Raw genomic sequence first — 21,526 nt, forward strand, 5'->3', positions numbered from 1 at the left:
GTGTGGTGGCACATGCCTATAACCCCAGCACTCAAGGATTGCCATGAGTTCAAGGCCAACCAGGGCTGCCTTGTGGCAGCCCTGAACTACAAAGTGAGACCTTGTCTCAAAAACCAAACAAACCAAACAAAAAGGTCCCAGTAGGCGCCAACCATCTGCCACTTAGTTTTAGTTAGTTAGATTAGTTAGTTTTTCTTTCATGGACTCCATGTCCTGCCTCTAGATTTGACCTGTGCACAATTTTTCAAAAGGATTGCACATAATGATGCTATAAACCAATGTGGATGTGTGAGAGGGGGCCCTAGAGAAATGGTAGCCCTGAGGGTACAGCCGAAAGGTCAGTTGGCCACCTGTTTAAAGCAGCTCACCCCTCTGGCCAAGCCTGAACCTGTCTACAGCACAGAGGCCTATGGGGACACTGCAGCTATGTGTGTAAGACCAAAGGTGAATGTCATTTATGCTAGGAGGCAGGGCTTGCTGCATGCCCAAGTAACCTACGTGTTTCAGGCTTTTTGTGTGTTTGTTTTTTGTAGTACTGAGAATTGAACCTAGGGCCTCACACTCAGTTATATGCCCAGCCCTTTTTTATTTTTCTATTGTATTTATTTATTTTTTGAAAAAAGGTCTCACTTTGTAAGTCATAGCAATCCTTCTGCATCAGCCTCCGAAAAGCTGGGATTACAGGCATGCACCACCACACCTGGTTTATTTTTTATTTTGGGGCAGGGTCTCTCTAAATTACTAAATTGGCCAGGCCAGATTCAAACTTGGAATCCTCCTGCCTCAGCCTCCCACAGTGTTGGGATTCTAGGCATGTGTCACAATACCTGGTACCTCCACCTCCAGAGAGAGAAGTTGCCTAGCATGCACAAGACCCTGTGTTCAATCGAGTACTGAAAGAAACCCAAACACATAAATTTGGGGACTTTTTTTTTGTTTGGTTGATATGGCCTTGAGGATTAAACCCAGGGCCTCACACTGAGCTATATCCCCCAGCCTTTTTATTTTTTTATTTTGAAAGATTTACTAAGTCACTAAATTGCCAGGATTGGGCTTGAACTTGTGACCCTCCGGCCTCAACTTCCTAGAGTGTGTTCCACTCTGCCCGGGTGTGTTCCAGAACAATAGTTGTGTTTCACGATGCCCAGTTTGAGGAGCGATTTTTCACATACTTGTTGGTATATGTCTTCTTTGGAGAAATGTTTATTTAGATCCTTTGTCTGTTTTTAAACTGGGTTATTTATCTTCTTATTATTGAATTTTAGGCTTTTTTTCCCCCTGTGTGTGTGTGTTTTAATAAATAGAAACTACATCACTTTATTTGTTGCTACAAATTATAAATGAGAGGCAATAATTCAAGAGGGCACCAGAAAGCTTTTTCATCTACAAAGTAGCAAAAAGGATAAACACTTTCACCACACAAGTCTTTGGTTAATTTATTTTCTTCTGATCTCGGTTCTCTCAGCTACCGCAGCCTTCAGCTTCCGGAGTGGGACTCCACCGTCACATTTTATCCTGGCAGGACGCGAGTCTAGCAGCTGGCTCTCGTCATTCATAGAAGTCCCTAACTTAGCTGAGGAACCTCGATGAGGCCTTGATTTCAGCTTTATCCCAAGACCCATGAATGTCTTCCTCAAAAAGCTGCAAGCAGTTGAGGTCGGGAGGGCAGGGACGGAAACGGAAACCAGCGGAAGAGAAAGCGCAGCTCCCCCGGCACTGACGGGGAGCGGGCTTCCAAAGCTGGAGATGGGAAAGCAGAGCAACGCCACAGAGCTGCGGGAGGACAGGCCTCCGTTCTCTGGTAACACGGGCCAGAGAACGTGCAAAAATCTGGATGGCAGACGGCATCGTGAGGAGGGCAAGCAGGGGCCAGGGGAGAGGTGGGGCCAGGCAGACAGAAGCAAAGAGGACCGCATTGGAGGGCAGCGTGCTGGGTACAAGGGGCATTGGCACCACAGCCGAAGAAGACGAGGTGGCCTGGCAGCAAAAAGACCGACATGGCATGGACAGGCTCGGTGCCACAGGACTTTGTCAGGGTTTTTGGCACCGGCCAAAAACAGTAAACAGAGGCAATGAAGCCAAGAGCACCTTTCCAGTCAGCCCACCGGGTCCAGCCGTCTTTTGCCACCTTTGCCTCCGTCAGGGAGATGGAATGAGACATACCCAACAGTGACGGTGCCGGGCCAGAAGGCTCTCATCCACCCACGGCCAGGTGGCCACAAAGCATGGACAAGGTCATGAAGGTTTGCGCCCATGCCTTCTTATGAGTTCTGCCGTTTTATCTCTTTGATGCATTTTTAGCTTTTTTATGTGATGTTGATATGGGGGAAATAACATAACTCCCAGCCTGCTAGATGTCAGACGCACTGAGTTTGTGTTTCCCAAAATCGAAGAATGAATTCTAAGCAACAACAGAGGTTAAGAGTAAGAAATATTTATTGAGAGAGAGAGCTCCTGAGAGACAGGAGGGGACCTGAAAGTTGGATGCCATAGTCCCCACCTCACAGAGGAAGTTTTATAGAGCAAAATCACAAGGCGAGTACAAAATCACGAGGTAGGTACAACATGGGTTAAAACTAGGATCAACCGATAAGATTACAAGTATAGCCGCTTAGGTAATATCGATCCAATGGGGAAGCAGGTCACGTGGTAAGTGTACATGGGAAGAATAAGGACCTTTTTAGGAAGGGATGGGCCAGGTGAGGGGGCACACACCTGTGATCCCAGCACTCAGGAGGCTGAGGCAGGATTGCCATGAGTTTGAGGACAGTCTGGGGTACATAAGCAGGTTCAAGGCCAGCCTATTACATAGTGAGACTCTGTCTCAAAAAAAAAAAAAAAAAAAAAAAAGGAAGGGATGGACCAGGAGGTCCTGCTCACCCACCTGGGTGACTGATGTCTATCTCAACTTTACTGGACCAGGTAATACCCATTAGAGTATTATCTTCAGTTTACTGCTTATCCCTTAGGGAGTCGTGTAGACCTGGTCCTTCCATCTTTGCCTTGAGGCCTGGCCTTCGACGGATGTGACTCCGGCCAGAGTTGGAATGTGTTCTCATCCTCTGCACTGACTCCCTTGAGGGCCTCGTCCTGTCTGACTGCCTAGAATATTTCTACCTAACTTAGCTGTCTGTAATAATGTGAGTTAGGGGCCCAACTTCATTCTTCTGCACATAGATATTCAGTTGTTTCAGCACAATTTGTTGAAAAGACCACTCTTTCCCCTAATGGTTTTGGCACTTATGTTTATTTCCTAGGGCTGTTTGAATAAATTACAATGTTCTACAAGGCTGAAAACAACAGAATTCCCCCCCCACACACACAGCTCGCGTGTCCAGAAGCTCCAAATCAGAGTGTCAACGGGGCTGGTTTCCTTCTGGAGGCTCTGAGGAAGGAATCATCCTATGCCTCTCTCCTAGCTTCTGGAAGCTTCTGGTAATCCTGGGCTTTCCTGCATTTAGAGATGCATCACCCGATCTCTGCCTTCATTTTACATAGTCATTTTCCCTGTGAGTCTGTGTTGCTATGTGGCCTTCCTCTTTCTGTTTCTTATTCTCCTTTTTTCGCAGTACTGGGGATTGAACTTGGACCTTTGCACTGAGCTATATCCCCAGCCCTTTTAACATTTTTAAGATTTGAAACAGGATCTTACTAAGTGCCCTAGGTTTGCCTCAATTTTGCAATCCTCCTGCCTCAGCTTTCCAAGTAGCTGGGAATACGGAAATGTGCTACTACGCGTGGTGGTGCATGGTCAAGGCCAGCCTGGGCAACATAGTGCGTTCAAGGCCACCCTGAACTGCATAGTGAGACTGTCTCAAAAAAAAAAAAAAAAAGCTAACAAAACAAAACAAAATCGGCCAGCATGGTGATGGACACCTGTAGTCCCAGCACTTGGGAGGCTGGGTGGGAGGGGTGCCATGAGTTCAAGGCCAGCCTGGGCTACATAATGAGCTCAAGACCAAGCTGAACTATATAGTGAGACCTGTCTCAAAAACAAAAAACATAATAATCTTTTTTTTTTTTTTTAAGCAGAATCTTGCTATGTAGTTCAGACTGGGCTTGAGCTCATTATGAACCTCCTGCCCTTAGCCTCCCAAGTGCTGGGATTACCGGTTTCCATCACCATGCCAGAGATGGATCTCTAATAGTCTTATGACATCATCTTAGTGAATTATATGTTCTGAGGCCCTAATTCCAAATAAGGCTACATTCTGAGGGTTCCACATGTACATATATTACCTAGTGGTAGGTCCTGTGGGGCTTTGTTCTAGGTTCTTGGCATCCCAAATAGGGAATTAGAAAGACGTCAGAAAGACAATGAGGAAGTATATTTACCCCCGCCCCCAAACTTTATTTGTTTTTTTTGAGACAGGGTCTCGCTATGCAGTTCAGGCTGACCTTGAGCTCACTTTGTGGCCAGGCTGGTCTCTAACTTGCAGTGACCTTTCTGCCTCAGCCTCTCAAGTGCTGGGATTTCAAGTGTGTGCCACCACGCCCAGCTTAAGTTCCATATTTGTTGCAGGTGGGAAGAAACACACCCTTTATGGTGAGAGCAGGCTGGTGAAAAGGCTCACAGCAACCCAAGGAGGAGGGGGAAGGGGACTTTTGTATCCAAAATTCCTGAGTTGGCTTTTTCCCCATGCAGATAAGGCATGGGGACATTTGTCCTTCAAACACTTGCTCAGCATCGCACCCAGGAGAAACTGTCATTTTGAAAACTCACTGGGCTTCTCACCAGATGTAAAAGATCAGAAGCAGGGTCTTTTGATTGGTTGTGCCCACATGTAAATAAGAGATTGAGAATAACATCTGATTGGTCCTGCAGACAGCACCAGATTCACATGAAGGATTGAAAATAGCACTTTTCTGATTGGTCCAAGTGCTCAGGGCCCAAAAGCCTGATGTCACTTTGGGTCCTGTGTTCTGCACATGTCCTCTCCTTTTAAGTAACATCTTGTTCAACCTGTTTGTCATGAGTTTTCATGGCCTTTGACACATTCTACCCAGCTGATTGTCTGGCTTGCCCCAGCCCTAATCTCCCACCTTACTTGAACATCAATAAAACCCACTCTCTGGTCCGCAAAATTCATGTCTGTCTTGTGTGCAAAATAAATCCACTCTATCCCATGGCCCCCCAGGTCTCAAGCCATTCCAGTACCCACAGTAAATCCCAAATCTTCTCTACATATCAACTCAAAAATGCCCAAATCTCATCATCATTGTTATCTAAACAGTTATGAAACTCTGGACATGGTTCATCCTGAGGCAAGTTTTTGCAGCTCAGGGAGTTTTCTCTTGTCCAGCCCTTATCGGCCTGGAGGGTCCCTCGGGCCACTCGTGATGGAATGCTTGTGGGCCCCAGTCCACAGCTCCCAGGGGTGAGTGTGGTTTTATTTTCAGTCCTGGCTTCCCAGGTGTCATCCCAGCTCAAGGTGGTCATTGTTCAGCCAGTGTTTGGTCAGAGGATCTGCTAAAAGCCTCTGTGCTGATGAGGCGTCTGCTCTGTGTCAAGAGACCTCTGTGTGGCTGGGGGGATGTTTTGAGTTCTGCCCCCGGCAGCCAGGCACATGAGTACAGCCTTCCTGACCCCAGGATTTAAGTGCATGTTCAGGAAGGCTCTTCTCTGTCTTTCCACGGTTCTCTGTTACTCTCCCAGTTGCTTTGCCGTTTTGCTGCATCTTGGAACTACCAAGCTCCTCTTAATTGCTCTACATCAAGGCCTCTGTTGTTTTCCACACACCCTTAGGCAGTTCTTAGGGCCGTCTTCCAGGAAGTCCAAGTCCCCAACACAGCTCTGAAGCTCTTTGTCCTTAGGGCTACCTTTCCTCCTGGCAGAACCCTTGCACCACCGCGTCAGAGCTGGGGGAAGGGGTGCTTTCCTGGAGGGACACTGGGCTCCATAAGTGGACAGGGAGGGAGAAGGCTGGAAGCCACTAATCTTTGCTCACCCTCCCCAGCCCCCATAGTAATCTGTCCATTACCAACTGGCTGGGAAGAGGGAGGGAGAGGGAGGGGACCCAGTATACTGAGTCTGTCCTGCTTAGAATAGTTTCTACCCTACCAGAGATCCTACCTGGAATAGCACCCCTGCAACAGAGAACTGTGGGGGATGAGTAACCCCAACAAAAACCCTGGGTAAAACTTCAGCCACAGTCTTTGAGCTGGGAGGAATCTTTACAGAGAACAGAGCTGGGGTACAGCTTCTTTAATAAGGAACTGGGGGTACAGGGCTGGGGTCATGGCTCAAATGCTACCCACTCATCGCTTTTACCTAGCTTTAGATCTTAGATATTTCTCCACTTGCTCTGTGCCCTTAGAACCATTTCTAAGATTTTATAGGACTATGGTTTCCGAGCATTCATTTTATAATTTTTACCAGTTAAGTTGCCGTTTTGCTGGGAGAGGATGCACTTAACTCCTCTCTCCAGCATTCTGCAAGCCCCACCTGCTACGTGCCGCATTCGAAACAGTGCCCATCATGGTGAATGTGCAGCAAATGGTAATTGCCCTGTGTTTTTGTTTCTCTCCATTTATCCTTCAAGATCCAGTGCTTTCTGCCTCCCGAGTGAAGGCTTCCTCAGGATGCACCGCTCCTGGCAGCCAGCCAGCCCCCGCACCCAGGGTGTCACACACCGCTCTGCGCTCTGCGCAGTTAGCCACCCTCTGTGCCTGCGGTGCTGCCTTGCCGGCTGGGCCAGGACACGCTCTTGTGCATTTTCCTGTTCTGAACACAGCGGATGCTCTGTAAATATTTGTTAAATGATGTGAAACACTGAGCAGCATTAATGATGGAGGGAAAGTTTGTACCTGACAACTGTGCCAATAATCCCATTGATAAACCTATTCAATAACCCTTTCTAGGATAGTTTCAGTGAGATGTAATTCATATATTTATAATTTACCCATTTAAAATGTATATATCAGTGATTTTAGTGTGTTCACAGTTTTACAACTATCACCACAATTTAAGAACCTTTTCACCACCCTCCTCATTAGCTGTCATTCATTTATCAGCAAGCTCCCATTCCTAGACAGATCTACTTTCTGTCCCTGTGGGTTCACTGACTCTAGATATCCTGCCCGCAACAAGGGGTCCTTTGTGATCAGAGTCTCCTTCTCCCTTTCCTCCTCTTTCACTCCCTTTTTCTTCTCTTCTCCCTCCCTCTGTCTCTGTCCTCACTGCAGTGGAACCCAGGGTCTTCACACTCAAATACATCCCCACAGGAACTTTCTTCTTTTTTGACACAGTCTTGCTAAGTTCTTAAATTGCCCACTTGGCTTAAATTTGTGATTCTCCTGCCTCAGCCTCCCATGTGACTATGCTGCTGTGAACATTCATATACAAGTGTGTATATGCTACATTTTCATTCCTCTCTGGAGAAAGACCTAGGAGTGGAACTGATTGGTCATATGTAATTCTATGTTTCTCTTTTTGAGAAGCTGCCAGATTGCTGAAGCACCTGGACCATTTTACACTTCCACCAGTAGAGTCTGGGAGATCCAATTTCTCCACATTCTTGTCAACACTTGGTAATATTCATTTTTTCAAGTTTTTTTCTGTGGTGATTATACTATTTTGTCTGTTTGTTTGAGACAGGGTGTCACTGTGTAGTTTGGCTTGGTCTTGAGCTCACTAGATAGCCCAGGCTGATCTTGAATTCAGGGTGATCATCCTGCTTCAGTCTCCCAAATGCCAGGATTATAGGTTTGTGCCACCATGCCAGGCTCTATATCAGTGGTGCTGAACCTCTGGCACATGTGCCACAGTGAGCTATCTGCATCATTGAAAGCTCTAAAAGGTTTGCCACCATTGCTCTATTATTATTTGAGCTCTATTATTATTTAAACTTTATTATCTTTTTAAAAACAGAACAGAGCCAGGTGTGGTGGCGCACGCTTGTAATCCCAGCACTTGGGAGGCTGAGGCACGAGGATTGTTGTGAGTTCGAGACCAGCCTGAGCTACAAAGTAAGCTCAAGGCCAGCCTGAACTGCATAGCGAGACTCTGCTTCAAACAGACAAAAATAAAATCAAAAATAAAAACAGGACAATAAAAAAGCTGAAGAAACCCTTTAAAGATACTTTTGTGGCTTTTTTTTTTTTTTTTGAGACAGGGTCTTGCTATGTAGCCCAGGTGGCCTTGAACTCAAGGAGATCCTCCTGCCTCACCCTCCCAAGCGCTAGGATTACAGGCGTGCGCTACCGTGCCCTGCTTGAAGATGCTTTTGGAAAGCAAAAATTAAATGAAAAAGCAAACAAATACATAATCACCTCCCAAATGTATCCTTTGTATAAAGCAGAATGGACCCAGACTCACCCTGCCCTTCCAGTGATTCAGGGAACTGAGCAAAACTTTCTCTCGTCTGTGCGAGCCCCAGTCTAGCCCTGGGTTAATAAGCCATAGGTGAGGCTTGGAAACTAGAAAGGATTTTAAAGCTCCTTATGGTTAGAGAAGGGGGTTGGGAACCCTCCACCTGATGGTTCTAGCTGTGTTGCTGGAGAGGCTGTGTCCCCCAGATCTTGCAGCTGCAGGAATCTATTCTGCCATACAACAGCTGTGGGAATGGCTTTGTGTCGTAGGGACGACCTTGGGTTGCATTTCACAAACTGGCAGATTTCCTTCAGCCTCAGCCCTCGATTCTTCCTTCTCCCTTTTCTCCAGTCACCTGTCTTTTGCATGCTCCCCACAAGTCTCCCCTTCTCTGTGAGGGTCCTCACTATCTGGAAAGTCCCCCCAACCACCATTATCTGGTGCTTCCCATGGTGTTTACTGAGCTTCAAACCAGCATGGGTCAGCACCGAGGCTGGAGTGATGGGGCAGAAGACAACTAAAGCAAACACCTTCTCCCTTCCTCCTTTCCTTTTTAATTTTCTTCTTCTTTTTTGTGGAACTGGGGATTAAACCCAGAGCCTTCACATTGAACTACATCCCTACCCCCTTTCTTATTTTGAGACAGGGTCATGTTAACTCACTAAGTTGTCCAGTTTTGGCACAAACTTGTGATTCTCCTGCCTCAGCCTCCCAGAGTGCTGGGATTGCCGGGGCATGCCATCATGCCCAGCTCCTTTTCCTCCCATCTTTCCTTTCTTCCTCTTTCTCACTCTTTTTTTTTTTCCTTTTTGCAATACTGGGATGGAACCCAGGGCCTCACACACACTAGGCAAATACTCTACCACCTGCTACAACTCTAGCCCTTTTTATTTTTTTTTTTTTTTCAAGACAGTGTCTCATAGAATTTTCCCAGGCTGGCCTCAAAGTTGAAATCTTCCTGACCCAACTTCCTGAGTATCTGGGATTACAGGTGAGGGCCATCACTTAGAGAAACTACATTTGTAACCAGGGAGCTGAGATGGGGACCAGGCAGGGGCAGACAGGGAGAATATGGATTGGAAGAGAGCTTGCTATTTCTTTTCTCTTCACTCCAAAACTCAGCCTAAGGCTGTGGAGGTGGAAGAGGGACAGTCGGGAGCAATACTGGCTTCCAATGGAACACTCCATTATTTTATTTTCAAATTCCAAGGGTCTTAGTTACTTTTCATTCATTGCTGAGACAAAATACCTGACACCCAGAATTAAGGAAGGAAAGGTTTATTTAGCTCACAGTCTGTGGAGGTTTCAGGCCATACTTGGCTGGCTCCAAGGCAGGGTGGCACACGGCAGAGGGCAACAGTTCATGGTGGCAGAAGACAGCAAAAGTAGCAAGAGCAAAAGGGGAGGAGCTGCGGCAAACAGCCTCTTTCCCTCCCTTACATTGTATGCAAACTGCCTGCCCCAGGGCGAGTGTAGCTCACACACCCATAATCCTAGCACTGGACCATGGATCAATCATAAACTCTAGAAGCCCGCCCCATGACTGCATGAGGCTTTGGGGGACATCCAGGCACAAACCATAACACCAAGCTTAAGAGAGAGTTCAACTTTCCTTATATTATTTGGGTTTTTAAATTTTCTTTTTAAAAGTATATGTTTATAATACATAACAATTATATTCATCTTGGGGAATTGATACATATACATCATATCTTAATCATTTTTACTTCTGCTTCCTGCCCTGCTGTCTCTTCTTACCACCAGATCCCCTTCCTATCTCAGCAAAGTCCACAGATCATCTGTTTATTCACATGATTACTTATTTGGTTATCATATTTCAAACATCAGTGCAAACTCCTGCATAGTTTGTTGGTGATTGCATATCAACAGCAGGACAGGCCATTGATATCCAGATCATGTGCTCATTTAAGGATATTCCAGAGCCAGCTAGGTCTGACACTTCAAACCCTTCCCTTCAAAGAATTAAACTGACTTCCACACTGAGAGAGATCTGGGTCATGTTCCTGTTCACAGGGACATTCTCAGCCTTGTTTTGAGGAATGGAGTGAGACAAGGCAGACATAAGGTAGGGAATATGGGTCTTGAACCAAAACTCAGTGTTAGCAAACGCTTGGAATAGAAAGTGGGCCCTTGGGAACATGTATCTGGAAGCTCCCAAGATTCAGCTGGTTTCCTGCTATGACTATGAGTCTGGTTCCACTTCGTGGGATTCTGGTCCGGCTTCAGGCTCAGGCCATGATGTCCTGAGTCTGTGGGTGAGGAGTGGGGACTCTACAGTTGGCAGCAGGATGGTGGTGGTGCTCATGGGTGGCACAGCACTGGCAAATTCAGAGATTTCAGGGGATACAAGTTTCTACACTCCAATGTTAGGCCCATGCAGAGTTAGGAGCACCTGAGGCTGGGCCAGGGTTTAAGGAAGAAGTAAGAAGATCCCAGGGGCAACCCATTTGGGGCCCCTCCTGTCTCTCAGAGCTATCCTTATTCTCCAATAAATTTTCCTACTCTTAAAAAAAAAGTGAAAAGATTCCAGAAACAACAAACTAACTGTGAAATGCAGGGAAGCATTTCACAGTTGCAATGCAATGAGGCAGATTTTGTTCTGGCTATTAAAGCTGCAGGTCTCATTATGGATAGGATGGCACTGCTGGCTCAGGCAAAGTCCTGACTGTCCAGGTTGCCCAGCAACAGTTCTGACCTCACCAGTAGCCAGCCACCTCTTGATAATTTAAAGGAATGTATTTCCCTTAATTTTTTTCTGTTGCTATAATAAAATACTTGAGGCAGGTTACATTATAAAGATAAGAGTTTTAGAAGCTGGTTCACAAGCATGGTGCTGGCTTTAGCTCAGCTGTGGCGAGAACAAAGACAGTGATATCACAATGATGGGAACCTGTGCAAAAGAGGTTACAGGGGAAGATGGGAAGCTACCGAGAGTGAAAGGGGCCAGTCATGCTCTTTTTAAACTCTCAAGAAGGTGCTCTATGAGACAAGCATTAAACCTTCCTAGTTCAATGCCCAGGATGATCTAGTTATCTTCAACTAGGCGCCCTTAAAGGTGCTACCACCTCCCAACACTGCCACCCTGGGGACCAGGTTTCAACACATGAACCTTTTGGAGACACACTTAAACAATATACACACCATAAAAGGGACAAAGACAACTTATATCTCCCTTTATGTAGACTCTGAAACAAATTTGTTACTTTACGAGGGGTACTTTTTACCAAACTGGATTCAATATCCCCTGTTAAAATGCAAATGGATATTGGGAGTGGTGGCAGGACAAACAGACAAAGCTTTAGCAAGCATTATGGTGCAGGCCTAAAACGTCCCCAAATTTCATGTGTTCAAAGGTGGAGCTTTCTGAAGGTGACTGGGTCACAGGGAGCTACACTCATCAGCGAATTAGCCCACAGCTGAATATGCTCTGAGGAGGTAGGTCACTCGGTGTATCTCTCCCTCCTGCTCTTCCCCTCTCTCTGCTGCCTGGCTGCCATGTGTTGAGCGGCTTTGCTCTAGCATGCTGTTCTGCAATGCCATGTCTGCCTTACAGCCAGCCAGCTATGGACTGAACCCTTGGAAACTATGATCCAAATAAACAGTTTTCTCTTTTAGGTTGGGTATCTCAGGTACTTCCTTCTGACAACAGAAAAGTGACTGCTACATAACTATGAGTACTTTAGTATCAGGTAGTTTAGAAACAAATAGAGTTTCTTGATGGGATGGATACAGGTTTGTTATCATTAATGGCAACTGTAACTCCTTGTGTTAATTTTGTGTAATACATAATTCAGATATGAGTAAGACAAGATGAACCACTGCCATCCTGGTTTCTCAAAGTAGTCACTGGAAATGAAGGAAGAATCAGACGTATAGCAGTCACACAAAAGGAACTTGTGGCAGTGGGGGACGGACAGAAGGAACTTATTGAGGAAAGGATTCTAAAAAGAAGGTAGAACTCAGCAAGGAAAATGTCCTTGGCCAGTCTCTGTACTGCTAAATAGGACCCTCCACCCTGATCTGCCCCAACACAGGCCACGTCTCCCAGAAGATACCAGAGCCCCATTCCCCTTCCATCCCAAGAACCACTCTGACCTTGGCTTGTGCCTCTTCCCACAGCAGAGTGCCTTCATCTGTCAGGAGGCAGCACTGTGTGAGTGGTCAGGTACTCACCCTGCATTTAGCCAACTAACTACCACCGACCATCCACCACCATCTGAGCAGGGCCTAAGGAGGGCCTTGGAATCTCTGGGGAATAGGCCCTGCTCAGCACTATGTCCCACTATGCTGGAGCCCCTGACACTAGGACAGGGATTGTCCCCTGCTCACACCAATAGCGGCTGAGCTTATAAAAATGTGCCCTTTGGACTCTACAATTCACCAAGCCATACAACCTCAGAACTCTGAGGCCTTCAAAAAGTATCGAGGCCAACATCCCCAGGAAGCCTCAACAGTGCCATTTGACAAAGGCAGAAACTACGGCGCAGAGAAATTAGGGGCTTGTGCAAGTCACACAGCTACTTAGAGGAAGATTTGGAACTAAAACCCAGGTTTCAACTCCCACTCGATGTTCTTCCCTCTAGAATCTAGCCTCTGCCCCCTCGTTATTTTTGGCTTCAGAGAGAAAGATTATATTCATGTCTCTAGAAAAGCTCTGCTTTTGGATTGAATTCTGATTTTCTCTTCTCAAAGCTTATTGAAAGCCAGATTTTTTTTTAAATTCTCTGCTAGATTTTAGTTAAAAGAAAAAAAAGAATCTGAAGAAAAAAATAGCAAATCTGCTATCCTAATGAGATAATGAATGCACAAGGACTTTGAAAGAGGTATAGCACTTCAGTGCCTTTCAGACATAAAGTATTATTATGCTCTTCAAAGAAATGCAAAGGACTACCTGGCACAGGGGTGGCGCAGCTAAGGCCAGGCAGAGACTGATGAGTCATAGGCTGTGGGAAGGAGGGTTTTCTCCAGAAAGCTGACTCATTCCTTGGTTTTCCTAAGCATAGAGAGCCATTTTTTTTAAACTGGAAATTGAACCCAGGGGTTCACAAGTTAAGCAAGTGCTCTACCACTAAGCTACCTCCCCAGCCTTTTTATTTTTTATTTTGAGACCGACTCTTGCCAACCTGCCCAAGTTGGCTTTGAACATGCCATCCTCCTGCCTCAGCCTCCCAAGCAGCTGGGTTTACAGGATTTTACTATGACTCCTGGAGAGAGCCACGTTTCATGGGGTTATTTCCCCTCAGCCAGGAACTGGTGGTGGGTTCTTTCTGGAGTTAGGAGCTGCTCACCACATGGAACAGGGCATCTGCCACAGGACTACTTAGGCAGCTGTGGTTACCCCGTTAACAATGGTTAGCTGTCCACACCATCAGCCTTCCAGATCTGCTCTTAAAGGATCCCCACTGTGCTTCTGCCCACTGGAGCTGCTGAAAGGAGGTCACTGGCAATTTCCAGAGGTAAAGAAAAAATCAATAGCTAAATTATAAGGACAGACATCCTAGATCTGGCAACAGCAGGGCCTGGGTGCATGTAGGATGAACTCTGCAGAGCAGGTGACCCTGCTGACATTCACAGGCACAACCAGAGCTGTGGTGTGTGGGTCAGTTGATCTCAGCTGCAAGGGGACTGAAAATACTTTTCTGTCTGACTTAAGGAAAAAAGAAAAAAAAAAGAAAAAAGAAAAAACACACTGATTATCCCAACTGACATAAGCAAAAAGTCTAAAGTTAGGGCCAATTTCACCTGCCATACGAATTTATGGCTCTGTGTCATCAAGACTTGGTTTAACCTTGTCTCTTAGTTCTGCCTCTCCTCAACGTGACACTCCTTTCTCAGGATCCCTGGGGTGATCCTGTGGAAGGAGGTCACCTGCAATGCTAGCGATCCCAGCCAAAGAGAGACAATATCTCTTTTATGATATTTCCCTTCCCCACCAAGATCTGGGATTTACTCTGATTGGACCAACTTGTATCCCATTCCCATCCCTGTTTTCTGATTGGTTAGAACAGAGTCCTGGTTTCCAACTCCGGGCTCCTGATTTAGATCTGCCCCTTATTCACTTAGCCTAAGACGAGTGGCAGGGTGTTTCCCAAAGGAAATCTACCATATTGGTTCCAGAAGGGGGAATGGATGCTGAACTTAGAAAGACAACAGACAAAGATTTAGTTCTACCCACCTAAGCATTGGAAACAATTTCACCCCCAAAGCAGAGTGGCCAAATCTGGGGCACATGAGATTCGGTTGCAGCTCAGCAATAGCCTTTGATTTCCAGTGATCTGAATGGAAGGTGTAAGGGGTAAACACCTGATGTCGAACTTCTAAGATACGAAGTACACAGACGAGGCTGAGTAACCCTCCCAGAAACAGTTCCATTTGAGAAAGTAACGCCAAACCTGGTGTGGTAGCCAGTGTGTGGAGCAGGACATTCTTTGATTAGAAGGCACTGAGGACACACAATGATTTGTTTATTGTTGCAAAAATGAACTGAAACCTTTCACCTGAAGATAAGAGTATATTTGAACTGCAGGAGATCCCTATTTTTTAGTCTTGCCATGCATTGTAAAAATTAAGTAAGGACTGTGATTGTAGTGGATTGATAACTAGTGGTCAACTTATAACCCCCAGCTGAACTGAGTGAGCGTTTTGCTGGGTGTGGGAGGCCCACAGGGGATTGTTGCCAGCAGCATAAGAGGCAGAATTGGAGGATAATGCTTTAATTACTAAAACGTTTACCATCTGCCCATTTGTACTGGCTGCGCCCTTGGTTCTCGCTCAATAAAAGGTGACTGAGATTGGTAATTGGAGCTGCAGTCCAAGAGGCAGTAAGCCGCCTGATCCCAGACTTTTGCCTCTCTTGTTTTTTGTCTCTCTTACTTTTCTTTTCATCTATGCGCACCTCATTCTCGGGACCTGTCACCCTGGTTAGGACAACACCAGTGCCTGTGATCACAGCTACTAGAGAAGCTGAGACAGAAGGAACACAGATTCCAGGCCAGCCTGGGGAACTTAGCAGGACTCTGTCTCAGAATACAATTTAGCCATTACTAACTTTTTATTTGGGACCGAGAATCAAACTCAGGACCTTGCACTTGCCAGGTAGGCGCTTGTGCCACTGAGCTATATCTCCAGTCTCCAAAATAAAATTTAGGATGAGAGGGCAACCTGGCCGCAACATCTGTCACCCCACTGATTGCAGGGGTTGATTTGGCTGATCTGGCCGGCTGGTTGATCTGGCTGGCTGTGGGGTGGCTGTCCTCCTCCTCCCTCACGGCTCCATACGCACAGGCCCCCCAGCTGTACGCTCCCTCAGTGGAAGAGGATGACACCCCATAGAGGAGGACGGTTTCCTGGTCAAGGGTATACAAGTAACTGCACTTCCCCACTAGAACCTCCAAATAGGCTCTCAAATTAGAAGTTAAGACGGCCTGGGAGCCCGTTATGGTGGTACAGGTGTGTAATCACAGGACTCAGAAAGCACACCTGCAATGCCAGCATGCTGGGACTAGACAGGAGGATCACAAGCTCGAGCCCAGTCTGGGCAATTTAGCAAGACCCTGTTTCAGAGAAGGGATAGGGATGTAGCCAGTGCAAAGGACCTGAGTTCACTCTCCAGTACCAAAAAAAAAAGAAAAAAGATTATCGCTTCTTCACCCTTTTCCACTACCAATACGTTCTATAATCGAAGTGAGGGGGATGAAGCCTGGGTTGTGGTCTGGAAACTGCATGTGCTTGATATCGGCCTCCTCGCCCTGCTTCAGAATCGAGACTCTGGGTGCCCCCTAGAAGTGGTCAGCTCCAAGTCTCTTCTCAGATACACTTTTCTCCTGGGACTCAGGCAAGGTCGGGGTGACGAGCACAGGCCGAGAGGTAGGCTCTCTAGTCTTTCTGGTTGAAACCAAGAGCTTCTTGCTCATGTTCATGAGGATGACGGGGGGCAAAGTGACACAGCTTCTGTCTGCTCAGTTTCCTCATTTGTGAAGTGAGGGCAATGGTAGTCCTTACCTCACGTCATCATGAGAGGGTTAATGAACACATATAATCTACAGTGGGTCTGAAAAGGTGGGATGAACTTGTTTTAAAAGTATGTGAGCCAGATTTTTAAAGAATATAGTATCTTTTTCTTCAAGCTTTGAACAAGCTCCAGTTTAAAACAGTGAGTATAATTTTAATCTCTAAAAAGTAAAAATAAATAATGTCCAAAAAAATCTAAATATATAGGGGAGATTATTATATATATATATATATATATATATATATATATAAGCTTTTTTCATTAACAAGTGCACCTATTACTTTAAATTTAGAAATGTTTCATCTGAATGATGTCTTGGAGTCAAAAAGTTGCAAATAACTGGGGATTTAGCTCAGTGGCACAAGTGCCTGCCTGGCAAGTGCAAGGTCCTGAGTTCGATCCCTGGTACCACAAAAAAAAAAAAAAAAGTTGCATATAATAAACTGGGCACAATAGCAATTGCCTATAGTTCCAGCATTTGGGAGGCTGAGACAGGAGGATTGCTCAGGGCCAAGTGTTCTGGCCCAGCCTGGCCCACTAATAAGACACCGTCTCCAAGAAGGAAAAAGGACATATTATTTTAAAAGCTAAATACATTTATCCAATGTTTCCCAGCTTTTCAGATACCCTGTACTTAGAACAGTGACTAGTTGTGTACACTCAGATCCCTTGGGTTCAGAATGCAGAAGGTTTCAGATTTAGGCACTAATGATGTACATACAGCATGTGTTCCCTAATACACCAGGTTCTGCCTAAGATCACCAGCCAGACAAACTTCCCCCAACTCTCTGGGCTTTGGCACTGTAAGTCCCATGTACCATAAATCCCTTTAGTCCCAGGCAAACTGGCTCATTTGACCACTTTTTTCATTTAACCACATTTTTGTGAATGATTTCTTTGCCTTTGCTGCTTTTTAACACCAAGATTTTTTAGAAGTTTTTTTTGTTTATTTTTAAGTTTTTTGAGACAAGGTCTTGCTGTATAGTCCAGGCTGGTCTTGACCTCACTATGTAGTCCTTGAACTTGTAGCAATCCTCCTGCCTCTGCTTCCTGAGTGCTGGGATTACAGCTGTAGGCCACCATGCCTGGCTTCACATCACTTCATTCTTCTTTTTTTTTTTTTTTAATTTGTTTGTTTGTTTGGTCTTTTTGAGACAGGGTCTTGCTATGCAGTTCAGGCTGATCTTGAGCTCACTTTGTAGCCCAGGCTGGTCTTGAACTTGCAATGATCCTCCTGCCTCAGCCTCCCAAGTGCTGGGATTACAGGCATGTGCCACCACGCCTGGGTTTTCTTTTCTTTCTTGTTTTTAAATACAAGGTCTTTCTGTGTAGCCTAGGCTGGCCTCAAACTCACGGTGATCCTTCTGGCTCCACCTCCTGAGTGCTGGGACTGCAGTTATATGCCACACCACCTCGCTCTTCCTCTTCCCTTGGCTGTCAGACTTGACTTCTCTTTCAAGTCACTAGGCAAAACTTATTCTGACAAACATCAAATTCCACATCAAAGCAAACACAATTTTAATGCTTAGTAGGAATTAATCGCAGAATAGTTACCTAAATAAAATTAGCAGGATGATCACAGAGGATAGCACAAATGGCAATTATAGAATACTTTCCTTGTTCTTTAAAAACATCAGACCTTGCATGATGTTGTCTAATCTCTGGAACCATTAAACAGCGACTCATTTTTATGAAAAATACACATTTGTGCATGTGCATGCTTACAGAAAATTCCAGAAGGCAATGGGCTTTTGGTCATTTTATTTTTTTTGTTTTTTATAATGAATATGTCCTAATTGTATAACAGTTTGAAGTATTTTTTCTTTTTAAATATGGGCTGGGATGTTTCCAGAATTATCTTGTTTCTTTTCAGCTTTATATTCTTTCATCCTCGAAGCTTGCAGCTCGACTGGGGTCTTCTAGGCTGTGGCTGAGGCTCTGTTATTCATTTTGTGCCCGCACTCCCTGCAGTGCCTGGCGTACAGTGTGTGCCCTCAGCATGTTTGCTGTGTATGTCTGGACACTCCCAGAAGCACAGTGCCATTCTGGGAGCAAGGATCTGCATTTTTCTCACGGATTAGAGTTTAAACCTCGTATCACAGGTTTTAATTCACAGGGAGTGCCCACAAAAAGTACCTTGGAGAAACAGTGTCCTGTTACAAATACATCCCCTTGAAAAGGTGAGTCACGTTTCTGTAATCAAGTGATACAAATGCTCCAGTAATTTCTATCATAAATACATGAATTTCATAACAGAGCTAATATATTCTATCCAAATCAATTTATATCCAGACTCTCTTTTAAGAGACAAATCCCATCTGTTTTTACTTAATGAAATCATATCTGTAATGAACATACTTAAAAATAAAATCCAGTTGTACTTCAATATTTTTATTTATTTCCCCCATGTCATTCCATTAAAAATTTGTGACAGATTCTTCTAGCCCCAAAGACCCATAATGGCCTTCCCCTGAGGTAGGAGCATTGCAAGAACCCTTTCCTAGTATTTCACACTGCTCCCAGATCTATAAGATCCAAGTTAAAGCAGCACAAAATATAAATCATGAAGAGGCAAGATATACAATGAAAAATTGCATGATTTTACCAATTTATACCAACCAATTCCCAGACTGAAGCAAATTCACAATTTACAACAACCAATTTATAGGAACCTGGGGGATATGTGTGGCATCGTTCTTTTGTTTGTTTGGTTTTTGTTTTTTTGAGCAAGGTCAGCATAATAGAGGCTGGCTTTAAACTCACTATGTAGACCAGGCTGGCACTGAATTTGCAGCAATCCTCCTGCCTCATCCACCCAAGTACTAGGATTACAGGTGTGTGCTACCACCCCTTGCAGGATGGTTCCTAAGAGTATGAGATCAGAGTGAAAGAAATAGAAAGTTGGGCCAGGCCCAGTTTGGTGCTATGAGTTCACCAAGCAGAGGTTCTGGATTTAATACATTAATTCAAGTTGCTAGGAATGGTTCTGGTATTTTTAGTTAGTTAACTGAAATCGGGACACAAGGTAGCCTAGACTGGATGAAGTTTCCTTGTTACACTAAGGAGCAGAGCTGCTCAGTCTTGGCATTGTTAATATAATACTTGGTCACGGAGGTGATGTCCTGTACATTGCAGGATGTATAGCTTTTGTGTCCTGGGTGTTCTACTCACCCCATCCTAGTCCTGCCCAGTTTAGCAGTAGCCCTGGCCCCTACCCAATAGATAGCAGTGCCCTCTTAGCTGTAACAACCAAAAATGTCTCCAGAATTCCAAATGTCTCAGAGGGCAAAATCACCTCCGATATCAGCTGACTAGGGAGACAATTTTCCCAAGGCTTAGGGATACTGGAATCAAAGAGTAGATTTACCTGTAAGATGTCACTTTCCCTATGTCCCTCAGGAGAAGGAAATACTTTTGTAAGGAGAGCTCCAGCTTCCTTGAAGAGCTCTCTAGCAAGTACTCTCTGCACACCAGGAATGAGGGTAGAAACTGCTGTCATTAATTGGGGCCGCCTGAATTCAGCGGGAGAGGATAGGGTCCTGGAGGGTCAAGATCAAGTAGTGGTGCTTAACGTGCAGAGGAAGTGTGGGTGCGGTTACTGTGGTAGACCAAGGAACCAAAGGAATAACCAAAACTGTCTGACCCGAGGAGCTCTTTTGTATTAGCCAGTTGATTGTGTTTCTAGAACTGAAATAGATAGCATACTAAAGTTGGAGTTTTCTTTTTCTCTCTTTATTTAACTTTCTTTTTTTAAAGACAAGATCCTGCTATGTAATTTGGACAGGGAATTTACTATGTAACCTAGGCTGGCCTTGAGCTCATGGCGATCCTCTTGCCTCAGCCTCCCAAGTTGATTGCTTGCTTGACTGACTCATTGCTTGTGGTACCAGAGATTGAACCCAAGGCCTTGCACACACTAAGTACCAGATGATCCACTGGCGTTCTGCCTCGGTTTGTCTCACAGCGGCCCAGTGGGTTCCCACAACGTCTCTCTAGTTAGCTCCCCAGGTTTGTGCTGTGTGACTGGCACAGGCGTGTTGAGCAGCTGGCAGAATCCCCATGCTGGTTTCATGCTTCATAGAGTGAGGGCTACTGTGCTAGGCAGGGCCAACAGAAGCTTCTAGAGCCGTCTCTACCTGCCAGTCTCAGACACTAAAGGCAACACCACACTCCCGAGACTGTGGCCGGGATCAGAGCCTTGAGCACTGCGGCAGTGACGACGCCTGACACATCGCCATTTACCTTTCTCCTCTGGCAGATGACGGAAGCAGTAGTGGAACCTTAATAATGAGATGTGCGGTCAGCCAGCAAGACTACCATAAGCCACCCAGGTAGGGCTGGTAAAGGGACAGACCCTTCAGGACTGAAGGTTTGAGAGTCTCCACCAGATTCCAACCAGCCCATGTGGGCATTCGGGGCAAAGGAAATTTGTTGGTGGAGGAAGGGGCTATGAGTACCTATTGCAGCCCTGTGACTGGTAGCAGAAAAAAGCTAGAATAGTTATGAATGCTTTTCCTTATTCTGATTTGAACATATTTGCATATATAAAAAATATATATGCCTATTTTTCAAACTTTATTATTATTATTTGTCTTTTTGAGACAGGGTCTCGCTATGCAGTTCAGGCTGGCCTTGAACTCACAATAATCCTCCTGCCTCAGCCTCCCAAGTGCTGGGATTACAGGTGTGCACCACCATGCCTGGCATATATGCCTATTTTTCTTCCCCTCTCCCCTTCTCCTAGCATTTAATATAACATGTGTTAATAGTACTTAACCTAATATCTCAGTATTTAGTTACAGAATAGGAAAGGATGGATATGAATCAGACAGAAAAGAGATGAACATTACTCAGAAATAGTAAAGAGATTCTGGCATCCTTTTTGGGGAGAAGTTTAGTATGTTTTCTATTATACACTGGATGGTGTACTTTGTTAGGCAGAAGTATGGTTTTGCATTTATCTTTAGCTAGAGGTTAGGTATTCCTGGTTAGAAGTAGTCCCTAAGGATGCCAAGTAGAAAAGGGCTGGAGGGCAATAAAATTTCGCAGCCTCTCCTTTCACAGAATGCTCATCCATGGGTACTCACTGAGGCTGGGTTCGAGGACAGCCTCGGTGGGAACCACACCCGTGGGCATATGGCACAGGCGCTCAAGTCTCTTGAATAAAACTGTTGTGCTTGCAT

The sequence above is a fragment of the Chinchilla lanigera genome, unplaced genomic scaffold (genome assembly GCF_000276665.1).
Source record: "Chinchilla lanigera isolate Chin_1 unplaced genomic scaffold, ChiLan1.0 scaffold00078, whole genome shotgun sequence".
In the NCBI taxonomy this organism is placed as follows: Eukaryota; Metazoa; Chordata; class Mammalia; order Rodentia; family Chinchillidae; genus Chinchilla; species Chinchilla lanigera.